The following is a 17,449-nucleotide window of genomic DNA, read 5'->3' as shown; positions in this document are numbered from 1 at the left end:
GTGCCAAGAGAGGAGTTGTGGCATTGTATGAGGAAGTCGGGAGTGGTGGAGAAGTATGTGAGGATCGTGCAGGATATGTATGAGGACAGTGTGACAGCGGTGAGGTGTGCGGTAGGAATGACGGACCGGTTTAAGGTTAAAGTGGGATTGCACCAAGGATCGACTCTGAGCCCTTTCCTGTTTGCAATGGTGATGGACAGGTTGACGGACGAGATCAGACTGGAGTCTCCATGGACCATGATGTTCGCGGATGACATCATGATCTGTAGGGAGAGTAGGGAGCAGGCTGAATCGAGCCTTGAGAGGTGGAGGTACGCACTGGAGAGAAGGGGAATGTTAGTCAGTAGGAGTAAGACAGAGTACATGTGCGTAAATGAGAGGGAGGGTGGTGGTATGGTGCAGTTGCAAGGAGTTGAGGTGGGGAAGGTGGATTGGTTTAAATACTTGGGATCAACTGTCCAAAGTAACGGAGAGTGTGGGAGAGAAGTGAAAAAGAGAGTGCAGGCAGGATGGAGTGGGTGGAGAAGAGTTGCAGGAGTGATTTGTGACAGAAGGGTAGCTGCAAGAGTGAAGGGGAAAGTATACAAGACGGTAGTGAGACCAGCTATGTTGTATGGTTTGGAGGCGGTGGGACTAACAAAAAGACAGGAAGCGGAGCTGGAGGTGGCAGAGTTAAAGATGCTGCGATTCTCGTTGGGAGTGACGAGGATGGACAGGATAAGAAATGAGTGTATTAGAGGGACAGCGCAGGTAGGACGGTTTGGAGACAAAGTGAGAGAGGCGAGATTGAGATGGTTTGGACATGTGCACAGGAGGGAAACGGAGTATATCGGGAGAAGGATGTTGAAGATGGAGCCGCCAGGCAGGAGGAGAAGAGGAAGGCCAAAGAGGAGGTTCATGGATGCGGTGAGGGCGGACATGCGGGTGGTTGGAGTGTCAATGGAAGATGTGGAGGATAGAGCAAAATGGAGACAGTTGGTCCGCTGTGGCGACCCCTAGCGGGAGCAAGCCGAAAGAGGAAGAAGATATATATATATATATATATATATATATATACATATATATATATATATATATATATATATATATATATATATATATATATATATACATACATATATACATACATATATATATATATACATATATATATATATACATACATATATACATACATATATATATATATATATATATATATATATATATATATATATATATATATATATATATATATGTAGGGTAAGAATACTGATTCTGGCTCACTTTTCCCCATGTAAATGAATGGGGGATTTTCAGCGATTCCCTTTTTTTTCCCTAAAAATAAACCCCCTTTTTATCCCAAGGTATATTTATTTGTCTCCCCTTTTAACCTGGAGGTTGAACCTCATTGAATTGAACACCTGGGGGTTGAACAGCTCACTCATTGAACCTATAAAGATTTGTTCATTCTCAAATTCCTTCAATAGTTTAATTTTCTTTGCACAATAATCCCCATCTAAAATATTGACAAACAAAACATTTGAATCTTTATATTTTTGAAGATACCCCTTTTGTGCCATTACGAAATGATAAGCTTCTCTTAATGCTCTTGTTTGACCACCTCCTGAGCCACAGGTTATTTTTTGTTAAGCCCCGCCCACTTTTCTTTAAGCCCCGCCCACTTTCCACAAGGTATTCAATAAGCCCCGCCCACTTTTATTTAAGCCCCGCCAACTTTTGCTAAGCTCCACCCACTTTTTGTGAGGTATTTTTTCTAAGCCACGCCCACTTTTGCTAAGCCCCGCCCACTTTCCACAAGGTATTCAATAAGCCCCGTCCACTTTTCTTTAAGCCCCGCCCACTTTTGCTAAGCTCCACCCACTTTTTGTGAGGTATTTTTTCTAAGCCACGCCCACTTTTCTAAGCCCCGCCCACTTTGCTAAGCTCCGCCCACTTTTCATGAGGTTTTTTCTAAGCCACGCCCACTTTTCCTAAGCCCCGCCCACTTTTGCTAAGCTCCGCCCACTTTTCACAAGGTATTTTTCTAAGCCACGCCCACTTTTCCTAAGCCCCGCCTACTTTTGCTAAGCCCCGCCCACTCTTACATCATTTCCAGTTCATCTCTGACTCACAAAGAAATCACTAGAAAATTACAGGATGTTATGGTTTTGAAAAATTTCCCAATGAAGGCTTGCCTAGGCTTGCCCAGGGAATTTCCAAAGGAAACCACACCCACCAGTCTTTCTCTATAAAAGCTTCAAACCCAGGCTCCATTTTAAACATTTGTTTTTGCTGGCAATGGTGTGCTGTGTGCTTGCCTGGAACTCTCTGTCTTGTATGGAACTAAACCTTCAAGTTGATGAACTGGATTCAAACCTCTTATCCATTGAGGTAAGATTTTTATTTTCCTATTTTCAAACTTTGATTGAAGCATACTCATTTAATAATTAAATAACTTAATTAATACATTATTATTTTCTCTCACAGGAAATTGTATCTGAAAATACTGCTTTTGCTACAACTTGGAGCGAAATTGTTGACTTGGTTGAAGACCTTGTGAGCGACCAAGACCTACAGAACGAGCAAGACCTTGAGTGGGATGACTTTAGTGTTCCTTGGAACTCTCTGTCTTGTATGGAACTAAACCTTCAAGTTGATGAACTGGATTCAAACCTCTTATCTGTTGAGGTAAGATTTTTATTTTCCTATTTTCAAACTTTGATTGAAGCATACTCATTTAATAATTAAATAACCTAATTAATACATTATTATTTTCTCTCACAGGAAATTGTGTCTGAAATACGAAATGAAAATACTGCTTTTGCTACAACTTGGAGCGAAATTGTTGACTTTGTTGAAGACCTTGTGAGCGACCAAGACCTTGAGTGGGATGACTTTGGTGTTCCTTGGAACTCTGTGTCTTGCATGGAACTAAACCTTCAAGTTGATGAACTGGATTCAAACCTCTTATCTGTTGAGGTAAGATTTTTATTTTCCTATTTTCAAACTTTGATTGAAGCATACTCATTTAATAATTAAATAACTTAATTAATACATTATTATTTTCTCTCACAGGAAATTGTGTCTGAAATACGAAATGAAAATACTGCTTTTGCTACAACTTGGGGCGAAATTGTTGGCTTGGTTGAAGACCTTATGAGCGACCAAGACCCACAGAACGAGTTCGTCCTTGATGACCCAACCAAAGAGTTAAACCTTGGAGACCAGCAAAATCCTGAAAAAGAGTTTTACAGCAATAGTACTCATTGTGAGTTATCAAGACAATACCCACTGAACAAGTTATACGTTGATGAGCCAGAATACAAGTTTTACCTTGGAGACTCACAAATTTTGAAAAAATCAGTAAATGAGTTCTGCCTTGATGGTTTAAATAACTACCTTGGAGACTCAGGAAAAGGGTTCTGCCAAGATGGTTCTAAATATGGGAACTACCTTGGAGACTCACAAATTTTGAAAAAATCAGTAAATGAGTTCTGCCTTGATGGTTTAAATAACTACCTTGGAGACTTGGAAAGTTGGGGTTATTTTGAAGACTTGAAATGCTACCACTCTTTGGGATTTAAACCTATCAAGAAAGTTCTTACTCCCTCTTTCTATGTCATCAAACCTGAAAGCCTTAAAAGACAGAATTGGAAGAAGAGAAAAAAAAAAAAACGTAAAATATATATATATATATATATATATATATATATATATATATATATATATATATATATATATATATATATATATATATATATATATATATATATATATATATATATATATATATATATATATATATATATATATATATATATATATATATATATATATATATATATATATGGAAATCTCATGTTGAAAAAGACTGTGTTGGGTGAGGATTGAGTTGGGGTTGAGATTTTGAATGTGAGGGTTGGGGTTGAGATTTTGAATGTGAGGGTTGGGACACACACACACATACACATCAACAAACAAAAGTTAAGCCTTGACTATTCAGTTGAGGATTCTGTGTTTGGGGTTCACAGATCTAAGAACGTCCACCCCTTGACACACATTATATACTGTTATACACCTCGGACTTGGCCCTCGAGTGTCCACAACGGTGTATTATCTGCTTCGTTTTGTCTTTTGTAATTCCTGTGAATAAAATGAACCTAAAATCTCTTCCCCTTCCAAATCATATATTTTATAAGTCCAAGGAACTGTATCTATTACATCAACAATTTTAAAAAGTTCTTTCGTCCATCGTTCAGTAAAACCCTTTTCAAAATGAGATTTCCACCTATATATTCTTACGATATCACCAACTTTGAACTTAGGTTTTCTGACATTAATCTCTTTTCATATTTTAATTTTGTAAATGTTTCTGATGGTTTCATATTTGTTGACGTGTGAATCGTGTCATTATACTTATCCACAATATCCTGAATAAAAGATGACCATTGTTGTGAACCGAGTTGTGTGAATTTTTTATATAGTCTCTCTTTTAAGGTACGATTAAAACGTTCAACAACAACTGCCTTCCCTTCATTAAAGGTACTGTATAATGTAATACTGTTATTTTTTAGAAAATTCATAAATGTCTTGTTATAAAACTCTCTACCCTCATCAGTCCACAATTTTTTAGGTTTTCTCTTACTTTTATTAAATATCTGTTGAAAAGCTAACATAAGAGTATTACCTGTTTTGTTTTTTAAAGGGACAACCCACGCATATCTACTCCTCAAATCAATAACGGTTAAAGCATACTTGTACCCCTTATCATTATTGAGTTCAATCAAATCAGCAGACCAGATATAATCAACTTCCTTGGAATAAACTTTCCTTCTCTGAAACTTTGTGAATATTGGTTTATGTAATTCATCAGCTAATTGCTCTTCAGTCTTAATGGCATCATTAGAGCCTATAAGTTTTTTGAATTTCCAAGTCCAAGTTTCAATTTAGCACTAATCATCTTCTTCACGATGAAACTATCAACTTTTTCTCTCAAGGTTGGATTTTGTATCAGAGACAAATTATAAAACATTTCTCTATCGGCTTCATGCTTTTCTTCCAACGTTGTGGTATTCCCATAATCAATATCGTGTCTTATGCACACTTCATCAACTCTATTGATTGGTTTACTCCAGGATTTAGGATTGTCTGCCTCATCTAATCTTTTATCCAAGTTTGTGCCTGGACCACAGAAAGAATACCCTGGAAGATGTAATTCCCCTGGTATTCCAGTAGTTGTAAATTTACTTCCTGATAAAAACTTTTGTATATCTCCTCCGAGTTTGTGTTTGGAGATAAATTGATTTTTTTTTGAACCACACACCGAACATATACCTTTTTGTATAACCCTGTTATTTTTACTTTTAATATATGAAATATTTTTAGTATTAGTTTTCTTTTACATTTGAGACAATAACTCATTTATTTATGAGAAAAATTCCTGCAGAGTGCAAAAACCTTTTTAGTTTCCAACATGCACATTTGAATCTTAATTTTTAAAACATAAAGAATCCTTAGAAATGCCTTCACTCTCTCCTCCATTTATTTAAGAAAAAACTTGAATTAAAATGAATAGCTTGACGATGTCAATAGTCTTGAAGAAAATATTGCAAATAGACTTGTCAATTCTTTGTTTTCCTCCTCGGTGGGTTGAGTTATTTTCTGTAATATCACCAATCTTTTTTGAATCTCACTGGTTTCCATATTTTGATATTTATTCATTCTCTCTCTTTCCTCCCTCTCTCTCTTCTCCTTTTGCTCCTTCTCTTTCTTCTCCCTCTCTCTCTTCTCTCTTTCCTCCCTCTCTCTATTCTCTCTTTCCTCCTTCTCTCTCTTCTCCTTTTCCTCCTTCTCCTTTTCCTCCTTCTCTCTCTTCTCTCTTTCCTCCCTCTCTCTATTCTCTCTTTCCTCCTTCTCTCTCTTCTCCTTTTCCTCCTTCTCTTTCTTCTCCCTCTCCTCCTTCTCCTTTTCCTCCTCTTCCCTCTCTTCTTCAACTCCTTCCTCATCCCTTACTATCCTTGAATCGTTTACACCCCATAGAATATTATACATATATTCATCAGGATTTCTTGTTATTCCTGTATCCAAAATAATTTTTTTTACAACAGGAAACCAATAAAATTTCTTTTGAATTTCTAAAAGAGCCTTACCTTTTCTTAACCTTATAATTTTTTCATTATTTAACATTCTAATTAAATCTAAAGTTGTCGGTTTATCAACATCAGCATAATGCCAATCTTTTATTGAAAATACCTCATTCTTATGTTGTAGAACATATTTATTAAAATACCGAATACCCTTTTCTTGAAGGTATGCTTGGACACAGAAATGATAATTTTCTTGAAGCCTTCTTGCTGTCATTTATGTATTAGAAATATATGTTAGAATAATATTATGGCACGAAACACCTCCCCATCTTCCCATAGTTAAATCATTTTGTATTTCCTTACTTATTATATATAATCCTGTTTTTTCTGTTTTCATGAGATAAACAAGGGCAAAACCATTATTATATTTACCCTTATTAAATTCTTTTATTTGTTGTTTACTAATCGTGGCTCCACAAAACTCATTCTCGATACCAAGTGGATAATATTCTTCCTTACGAGACTGATTTAATTGTTCCAGGTCTTCGAGGTTAATTTTAAATGACCAATTATATCCTAAATCATTCATATCATACCCCCATTGTTCTATTCTCATACAAACGATACGCCCTTCTTTGTAAAAATTTATTTTAATTCGAACTGTGAATTCTGTATGACCTGGAGATAATATCAACACTTCTGTATCTTTGGAATACACGGCCGTTTCATTTAAGTATATATATTGTGATAAATCACTTAATCTCACCAAGTCATTCGCGTCAGTCGGGCTTGGATAATTTTTTAATTTATAAGCATTTTTCATGTTAATATTTTTGTTTATATTATATTTATGTCGTTCAGCCTGTGCCTTTGTATAATAATTTGATAAATCAATATCCAGTTCTTGAGATACACCAAAGATAGAACCATCTTTACCAACATAAGTCATTTATATTAGATTAAAAATAATATCATAAAATTTTTTATTTTTGTTGAGTTTAAATAACACATATAGACATAATTGACCACAACACTTGGAATTTAATTCTTGGACTTGAAATGTTTGATAAACACCATTCTGTAAGAATTTTATGACTTCAACAGGTGGTGGAAGACCAAAACTATCAAAATAATATTTGTCTTGACTATTAAAAATACAAACCCAATGAGAACCATTCCCATCATTATCTTCTAAGTTCATAATAATATTCTTTGTATGTTTCGGCACATTTGTTAATTCATCTCTCATACAAATAACCACATTATGAATTTTTAATTTCTTACAATATTTGGCAAGTTGTAAATTTGATGTTGTATTCTTTCCAAATTCTTTTAACCACTCATCAATGCTCATTTATTTATTAGAAAGATATAATCCATTACCTCTTTTCGTTAATTTTACACCTGCTTGTGCTATAGAAGAAAGCATATCTCCAACGAACAATCTCGCTTTATCAGGCAGACCTTCAAGTTTTTCAGCAAAATCTACAATTACACCACTTCCACTAATTTGTTTCTCCAACTCTTTGTTATGTCTTTCCAATTCTTTTTGAGCCTGGAGTTGAGCCTTCCTTTCGTTGGCAGTTTTCACCGCTGTTGAAATACCACCCGTCAATGCTCCAACCGCACTTAAACCAGCAAATAAAGGAATTAGAAATGGGAGAAATCCTCCACTCGTCTCTCTTATTGAATATTTTTTCAACATTGGTTTTGTCATTTTAATTTTAAGTGAGCCAGTGTCATTCAAGATTTTAACCTGTTCTCTTGTGAGCAAAACATCAATTCTTACTGCTCCTTTTCTCTGAATTGTATTAACGTTAATCGTACAAGGCTTTTGATTTTGAACACAAGATGATAGTTTATGAAGATTGATTTGATTAACATATACCCCAGTTGGTACTTTGCCACTCATTTATTTAACAAAAAATTATGTGAGACTAATCATCACACCATTATCTGTATTAATCTGCAATTCTGTTTCTTCCAAAAGCAAACAATATGTATCAACTTCTTCACTCTCTCCTCTTTCAATGTATAGGGAAGTATCCACTCGATTAGACTTTATAGTTTCCTTTTGAGCGCTCAGGTCAAACGCATAGATTGTATACAAACTTTTAAATGCTGTCATATCTAAAATAGGTTCTTTATTTCCATTACTTTCACACACCTTTTGGTAAGACTTGTATGCTTCAGCAAAATCATTTTCCCAATTAATTTCCAATCTATCTCGTGGATAAAATGTTCCATCTAGAGAAACGCGAAGTTGTTTCACCTTAGCATTATCACTCAATACATTATTCTTATCAGTCGCAGTATCACCATCTGGCTTTTTAAAAATCATCCACAGATATCGTGGCTTTCCTTCCAGAACACCCAAATTCCACGTGTAAGTAGTTTGATTGAGTTTAACGTGTTGACATCTTCTTTTGAGGTATGATACACTGAGTGGTTTCTTTGAGTTAAGTCTTCGATTCAACATCTCTTCTGTTTTAAGATTAGGAGTATATTCACTGATATACCAACTCATCTCCTCAATTACAAATTTATTCTGTTCACCAAAAGCACTACCAACACCAAAAAGCAATCTATTTTCATTATCATTCCTTTGTAGTTGAAATCTAATTTTAAGACCATACAGAACTTTATCATAATCACAAAATCCAAGTATACCTTTAAGAGGAACTGCCACAGTAAAACTATTTTCTGCTTTTGTATCATCATTATACATTCCTTTCCTTTGAATATATCCAGGGTCTGTGTTTGTTCCCGTTGACATATCAGGAATAAAACCTTCGACAGACCCCTTTCCCATTCTATCACTGAATGTATAGAGTGTAAATTTCATCATTTCAGATACAGCAGAGACATAATCAACCGCTTCAACTTCTTGTGTTCCAATATACAATCGCACACTATCAAACATTTTCCAGAAGAAATCATTTACAAGTGTAGCGTTTGTGTTATTCCCAGCCTTAGTGAATTTAAATTTACACAACAAGAAACTTTCGGAGAGATTCAAATAGGTTTGTTGATTATTTATTTCAAAACTTTTTGTACCATTTGTATTCCAGTCTGTTCCAGTTATTGCATTTACCTTGAAGTAATCTTCTTTTTAGTGGAGTTTGAGATAACAATAGTATCATCCAAATCATAGATACTATCAATTGCTTCCATACTTGTATTTATTTTGGATAAAAGATGTTAAAACTTTTGAAACCCTGATCCAAGTATTTGAATTATTTTCTGTCGTTCTTGGGGGGACAACTGAGTTTTACCTTTCTTAATTTCTTTTATTGCTTGTAATTTATGAGATTCCTTCTGAGCATCTTTAATACTCTTTACAGCACCTGCTACATTTCCCACAGCAGAAGCAGTTGAACCAATTAGGTCTTTATGTTTAAGAATAGTTGAACCAATACCCATGAGAGTATCAATTATCCCATCTCCTCTAAATTGATGTCCGACACCCCTTTGTCTCTTAGGTTTATAGTATCCTCTACCAAGATACATACCTTCACCCTTGTAGTACGGGGAAAGGAACATCCCATCCCCTGTAATTATTTTATATTTTCCCAACTCGTGTTTCCTCACAATAACCATCGTATTTATTTATTGGAAAACTTCACGTAGGTGAATTCTGATGGATATAACTTCTCCATTAAAAGAAATCACACGATTATCTTGGTCGGTTATCCTAAAATTTACTCTGTGTATGGTTTTTCCTGACACAGGTAGATAAACCAAATTTTTAGGTTCCATATTGAATTTATAACCAATTGGGGTTGAGTATGCGCTGAATGAAAATATTGTATTTGTTTTTTTCCATCATTATAAGCACCATCAATCAAATCACAGTGAATTAACACCGAATTTATTCCTGAGGATATTTGAATGACATTATCACTGTAAAACGTCCCATTAGTTTCAATCTTTTTGAGGAGAAACCCAATAACTCTCTAAATGAATTATCAATTGTGAAATCAACCTTGTAGTTATTTTTAACTTTAATCGTTGATTTTGAAGTATGTTTTTGAATGTTTATAACAATATTTTTTGGTTCATCACCCTGTTCTTTCATAAGACGAGCAATTTCGAAGATATTTGAGAAATCTCGTATGCTCGGTGAGACTGTTATCGTTTTGTATCCACTTCCCGGATTATAACTAAACTTGTCATTTTTCTCGGTTATATTAAATAAGGTATTATAAGTTTCCATGGACAATAAAGATGCCTCATATTCTTTTGTTGTGTCAAGCTGTAGTGGGTATGGGAATGAAGATGTGTGGTCGCTTGTTGTGAAATTAAAACTCAGGATTGTGCTTCTCATCTTATTTAATATGAGATAAAATGTCTTTATATTGAGATTTATTAATTATTTTCATGTTCATAAACTGGTCTAAAATGGCTGATGCTTCATTAAAACAATTGTTATTTCCAGCCTTCTTACTGCCTAACAACAATAACAGTCTATTAACTAATTGCGATGGGTCATTTGGAAGAAAACTAATACCTGAACCAAGGATACTTAAAGCCTGAATAATGTGTTTCTCCTTCTCATTCTTCCTACTTTTACCAGAAAGAATAACCTTATAATTTAGAGTGTTCAGCAAATCAATATATACTCTATCATCATTATTTTCCATATCCAATGGTTTATCAATATACTTTGATTCATCCCTCACAGTTGAACCTTGTCTTCCATCTTTTGTGAGAAGAAACATTAATCTCGGAGTTAGTTTAACAGGGGGTTGAGCAGAACTTAAGAACCTTAATTCATCATTAAATATCAATACCTTTTCTTGAACAAGATGAAATATTGCTGGTTGTTCTGTTGGAATGAGTCCTGCTTTGGTTTTTGAATCCGCTGAATATTCATTGTTTTGAACAGCATTCACAATATAATCAGGGGTTGATTAATCTCTTCCAGTTGTTGAAATAAACCTTCATCATCATATTCTAATTCTCCTAAATGCTCTAATTCTTCCTCCGTCATTTGACTGAAATCTTTTAACATTTGAAGCTTTCTGGGAGTATATTCTACTGTGGGAACTGTGGAAACATCTTTCATTTTTTCTTGGGAAGTTTTTAAAAGTGGTTTAAAAAATTTATCTTGTTTTCTTTCAAATGCTTCTTCGCCCGTTAGTTTCTGTCTGCGTTTCTTCTTTATGTCTTCCTGTTGTTTTACAACTTTTGAAACCAACTCTTGATGTTCCTTAAATCTTCTTGCTCTTTCTTTTGTATCCATTTATTTATTGTAAAATATCATTTAATGAATTGTAAAGATTAACAGGGAAATTTTCCTTTTCTTCATCATTCAAGTAGATGTGTTCAAATAAATCCTTTTCTTTAAATATTTCATCAAATTCTTTATTAACATTAATGCGAGTTGTAATTTCTTCTTCACTAATACTTGCATCTCTGCTTTTCATACGTTTGCGTTGAGTTTCTTCATCAACATCAAAACCGAATGATAAAATCTTCACTCCGCTCAGATATTTAATAATTTGTCTCGTTCCTTCTGGATTAGTTTCTAATATCCCAACACCACCAGATTTTAGTTTCCTTAACTCACTCTTACAATGTGAATATTTTGTTGTACCAAGAGAAACCTCCTCAAATATTTGTCCTTCATTCCTCAATCGCATATGTTCCTCCACTGAAATATAGTGATAATCTTCACCTTTTACTTCTCCAGGTCTTATTGCTCTAGTTGTTGTTGATACAATGCGTATCACGGGGTGTTTTTTAAGTAAATTTACAATATTCTCATTTGTACTACACAATAACCTTGATTTATGAAAGTTTTTTTCCAGAAGCAGATTTACCCACAAGATTTATAATAATAGTTGTCATTTATATATGTAATTGTTTATAAAACAAAAAATATATCCCTTAATATCTCATCTTGTTTCACAACAATATATTTATATTTTTCAGTCGTGTGCTTCATGTAATCCTCAAATTTCTTTTTACTACATAATGTAGAACAATTATCTCTCCAAAAATTATTGATATCTATTGAATTTAACTTGAATAAAATAAAAGTATTAGCATTGTTTCTGATGGAACGACGAGGAAGTTGAAAGTACGATTGACTAAGATAAATACAATTACAAGAAGAATGTCTCCCTCTTGTGTAGTAGCTGTCCATTACCGTTTGGTTTCTCTCATTAACACAATCATCAAAGATAACGAGGTTCTTTTTGGATTTATCCAAATCTTGGGGAGACGGTATATCATCCGTATTATCACTAAGAATACAAGTTATAGGATTTGATTTCTTTTTACATCTCTGTGTATCACAAAATAGTTGAATTATATCTTCAATGTTATAATCATTTAGGTTTTTTTGACGTTTAAATAAACCGATTATATCTTCTTTTTGAAGACCAGCATTAAAACCTTGTGAGAGTAGTTGATACTCTGGTTGAAAACTCGACTTTGTGAAAATTATTAAATTATCATAATCTAAAAAGTTTGGAGTGAGGAGCATTTTTAAAAGTAAGCAGGTTTTTCCACATCCACTTGAACCAACTATGAGACATCTTAATGAATTTGGGAGATTTTTATGGTTGTTAAATTTTATCTTATTTTCCCAAATAGGTAAAAAATCATTCATTTATATATTTGAAAAACAGGTTATTTAATTTATTATTGGCTTTTTTAGAAACTCTATATTTTATCCGAAGTTCAGGTTTAATTTCAAGATAATCCATTATTTTATTTATACAATATCTTGTGTTGATATTTCCCTGAAAATTACATCCATGAATAATATACAACAACAATCCTTTGAACATTTCTCTTATACGTTCAGTTTCTTCCCTTGTAAGGAAAGGTGTGTTATCACCCTCATACTTTACATTCATTTCTCTAATCAATCTTGTAAAGTAATTCATTTTTGGTGTAAATCTAAAAGAATTATTTTCCTTTTTATATTTTTTATTATCATTAATTAGAAGATAATCACAGAATATACATTGTTTATAGGCTTTTGACTCTGTGTTTAATCCCGTCTTTCACACGCAGGACAATTCTCAAATTTGTCATATGGAGAATCAGGAAAGTCTAGCATATTTATAAAGTAAAACTTTACTTAAACTGAAATTCATCTATACTTTCAGTTGTATATTACCATCGATATCGATATACTTTTTTTCATTATCAGATTCAACGACAACATTTTTTATATTAAAGGTAATTTTAAAATTATCGTTAACTACTATTGAACGAAATGTCATTTCACCTGATATATTAACATCCTTTATTTCATCAGGATTTACATCTTTAGGGTTGTTGAAAAAAATACAAATTTCTCCTTGCATATTACAGATGGTCTTATCTTTTCTTTCTAAAGCTTCATCCATAAGGTTTTTGTTCTTTGATACTTTTTCTTGTTTCATTGCTTTTTCTAGTTTTGAATATATTACTAGAAGGAGAGGAGAAACTTTTGTTAGAGATACTTTAATTGATGTTCTACCAGGTATACTAAAAGCCCTTCCACTGAAGGAAATTGAAGAACTCATATTATTTACCATAATAGTTTTTATCCAATAGTTGTTATATTTATCTTTGTTCAATTTTACATCCTTGACATATTTCTCAGTATCTTTAACAGATGAAGAGATTGATTGAAACTTGTCTTTTGTGTCTTGAAACATTGTATTTATTAAGTGAAAAAGTTGGAGGATAAAATGTTTTTAAGCACAGATTCACCTATAAATTAAACGAAATTTTCATCAAGAAAATTTTAGTTTAAGCAAAGTTTTATTCTATAAATATGGTGAATACAACGTACTGCGATGTTTGTAATCACGAATATAAACATTATAGAAAACACCTCCGAACCAACAAACACACATTTAATCTATTTCATCAAATATCTCCTCTTGAGTTGGAAAGAAAACATTGTGATATCTGTTCAAAGGATGTTTTGAAGAGTAGTTATAATAAACATCTTCAATCACAAAAACACAAGAAAAATGAGTTTAAAGTAAAGGGAGACTATTATATTAAAAACACTGATGGGGCATTTAAAGGGCATATAAAAATAAGGATTTTTCAATTTGGAGAACCCGGTCCATCATCAATAGCTGAATCAATTGAAATAGTGAAACCCGATGTTGAAAAATTTATTAAAAAGACATTAAAAGAAATGAAAACTTTAAAGTTTTATATGGGAGTGAAAATGAATATGAAAAGACAAGATGAAGAACATACTCCTTATATGAGAACAGGTCTTCATTTTATAACATCATTTCAAGATTTTTTGAATAGTAGGGTTTATGAAGAACTATCAAGACAAGAGGAGGATGTTGATAATACAGTGGTAGGAAGTGGATTCAATATTAAAAAAATCATCTTTTTAGATATACACATTCTAAAATCAAACCCTCTTAAAGCTTCTTCTTATATTGAATTACCAAAAGAAATAAAACGAAAGAAGGCAGTTGTTAATATTAAGAACAATGATAATAAATGTTTTCTCTGGTCTGTTCTTGCTCACTTTCATCCACCAAAATGTAATTCAGAAAGAGTAAAACAATATATGAAATATGAGAATACCTTGGACATTAAAGATTTTAAATTCCCAATGCCACTAACAGATATTCCTAAATTTGAGAAAAAGAATAATCTTTCTATTAATGTATATGGATTAACGGATACAAACAAAGTTCAAATATTAAAAATTTCAAACAACTATAAAAATGAAGAAACACACATTGACCTTTTATATTTTAGTGTTGGAAAGAATTCACATTACACATACATCAATAATTTATCAAGATTAATCTCTTCTCAGGTATTCAGAACAGCAAACAAAATATATCCTTGTAAGCGATGTCTTAATTCATTTCATACAAAAGAACGATTAGAACAACATTCAAAATATTGTAGTAATCATAAATCAGCTGTAATTACAATGCCTAAACCTGGTGAAAAGATTTCTTTTGAAGATTATAATAAATCTATCATGCACCCATTTGTGATATACGCTGATTTTGAATGTATCCTTAAAAAGATAAATACTGCTTCTCCTAATCCAAAAGAACCATATACAAATAAATATCAAAAACATATTCCTTGTGGTTTCTGTTATTATATCAAATCATCTGTTGGAGAAAAGTATAACAAACTTGAACATTATCGTGGAAAAAATGCTTCACAAGAGTTTGTAAAACGATTAGAAAAGGATTGTATAAGACTCACTAAATTAATGAAAGAAACAAATGAACCGATGAAATTAACCAAAGAAGAAAAATTAGAATTTAGAATGAACAATATCTGTCATATTTGTGAGGGAAATTAAGGAGTCTAAAGTTAGAGACCATTGTCATCTTACTGGTAAATATAGAGGTCCCGCTCATTCCTGTTGTAATCTTAATTATAAATTACCTTCTTTTATTCCAGTCTTTCTTCACAACAGCGCCAACTATGATACACATCTATTTATAAATGAACTTTCAAAAACACCAGGGAATATTTCTGCCATAACAAACACAAGTCAAAAGTATATTTCATTTTCAAAAATGATATTCACAAAACCTTTAACTCGTATTAGGTTTCTAGATTCTTACAAGTTTATGGGAACACCACTAGCCTACCTCGCATCAAATCTAAGCTCCACGGACTCTTTTCCAAATCTTAATTCATTCTTTCCAAAAGAGGAAATTCTCACTAAAGAGGAAATTCAGATTAAAGAGAGAATTCAAAGTAAAGAGGAAACTCTAATTAATGAAGAAATTCTAACTGAAGATGAAATTCTAATTATAAAGAAAATTCGAACTAAAGAGGAAATTCAGATTAAAGATGAAATTCTGATTAAAGAAGGAATTCTTACGAGAGAGGAAATTCAAACAAGGAATGAAATTCAAAGTAAAGAGAAAATTCTTACAAGTAAGGGAATTTATCCTTATGATTATATGGATTCATTTATGAGATTTAAAGAAACACAACTTCCTTCAAAAGAAAGTTTCTATAATAACCTTTATGAAGAAGAGATAAGTGATAAGGAATATAAACACGCACAAGAAATATGGAAAATATTTAAGATAAAGAACCTTGGAGAATATCATGATTTATATCTAAAAACAGATGTTTTATTGTTAGCTGATGTGTTTGAGGCTTTTAGAACACTCTGTCATAATAAAAATTGTTATGGATTAGACCCTGCCCACTATTTCACAGCTCCTGGTTTAGCTTGGAGTGCAATGTTGAAAATGACAAAACAAGATATAGATTTAATCAGTGATGTTGATATGCTTTTGATGATTGAGAAGTCCAAGAGAGGTGGAATATCACAAGTATGTTCAAAAAGATATGCAAAAGCAAATAATAAATATCTCCCAAATTATGATAGTGAAAAAGATAGTAATTATTTGATGTATTTTGATGCTAATAATTTGTATGGATGGGCAATGTCTCAATCTCTACCTTATGGTAAATTAGAGTGGGTGGAAGAAAAGGATTATGAAAAGGCTTTGATGAATATTGTTATTTCTTCTCAAGAGGAATTGAATGACGAAGAAGAAGGTTATTATTTTGAAGTTGATTTGAGGTACCCGAGTGTTCTTCATAATAAGCATAAAGACCTTCCTTTTGCATGTGAGAAAGAAACCCCAAAGAAAGAATGGTTCAGTGATTATCATAAAAGTTTTAATATTAAAGGCAAATCAACAGAAAAGTTATTAACAACATTCTATGATAAAGAGGGATATGTTTTACATCAGAGAAGCTTAAAACAGTTTTTGAGAGAAGGATTGAGAGTAGCTAAAATTCATAGAGTTTTAAAATTTAAACAAAGTCCTTGGGTGAAAAAAGTATATTCAATTCAATACAGATATGAGAGCAAATACAAAAGTAAAATTTGAAGGGGACTTTTATAAATTAATGAATAATGCTGTATTTGGAAAGACTATGGAAAATGTTAGAAACAGGCAAAACATTAGATTCGCAACATCTTGGAAAGAAGCTTGAGATTGATAAATAAACCAAGTTTTGAGAGAGAAGAGGTTTTTTCAGAGAACTTTTCTGCAATTCATATGAAAAAGGAAAGTATTATAATGGATAAACCAATTTATATTGGAACAGCAGTTCTTGATTTATCAAAGATATTGATGTATGATTATTTGTATAATGACTTAAAGAAAGAGTATGGTGAAAATGTTTCATTGTTGTATATGGACACTGATAGTTTTATCCTAGATATAAAAACTGATGATGTTTATGAAGATATGAAGAAAAATATTGGAGTATATGATACAAGTAATTTCAGCAAGAAGAGTGAGTTATTTTCCAAAAAAGAATGAAAAGGTTATTGGTAAGTTTAAGGATGAGTTGGGTGGAAAAGTAATGAGTGAGTTTATTGGATTGAGAGCAAA

At 32.6% G+C, this 17,449-nt stretch overlaps 1 long non-coding RNA gene across 1 annotated transcript; it reads left to right on the top strand.

The window, feature by feature from the left end:
• The first annotated feature begins 1,776 nt into the window (after positions 1–1,776).
• Positions 1,777–3,011, top strand: LOC147007206 (uncharacterized). Its single transcript, XR_015054348.1, has 3 exons — positions 1,777–2,373; positions 2,470–2,670; positions 2,767–3,011. It is a non-coding gene; the product is annotated as an uncharacterized LOC147007206 (long non-coding RNA).
• The last annotated feature ends 14,438 nt before the right edge of the window (positions 3,012–17,449 follow it).

Source organism: Eptatretus burgeri, unplaced genomic scaffold (genome assembly GCF_056783735.1).
Source record: "Eptatretus burgeri isolate ZD-2024b unplaced genomic scaffold, Ebu_testis_v1 Ebu_testis_scaffold_459, whole genome shotgun sequence".
Taxonomy (NCBI): Eukaryota; Metazoa; Chordata; class Myxini; order Myxiniformes; family Myxinidae; genus Eptatretus; species Eptatretus burgeri.
The sequence above is the reverse complement of the archived record's forward strand: the minus strand, read 5'-3'. Positions and strand labels throughout refer to the sequence as shown.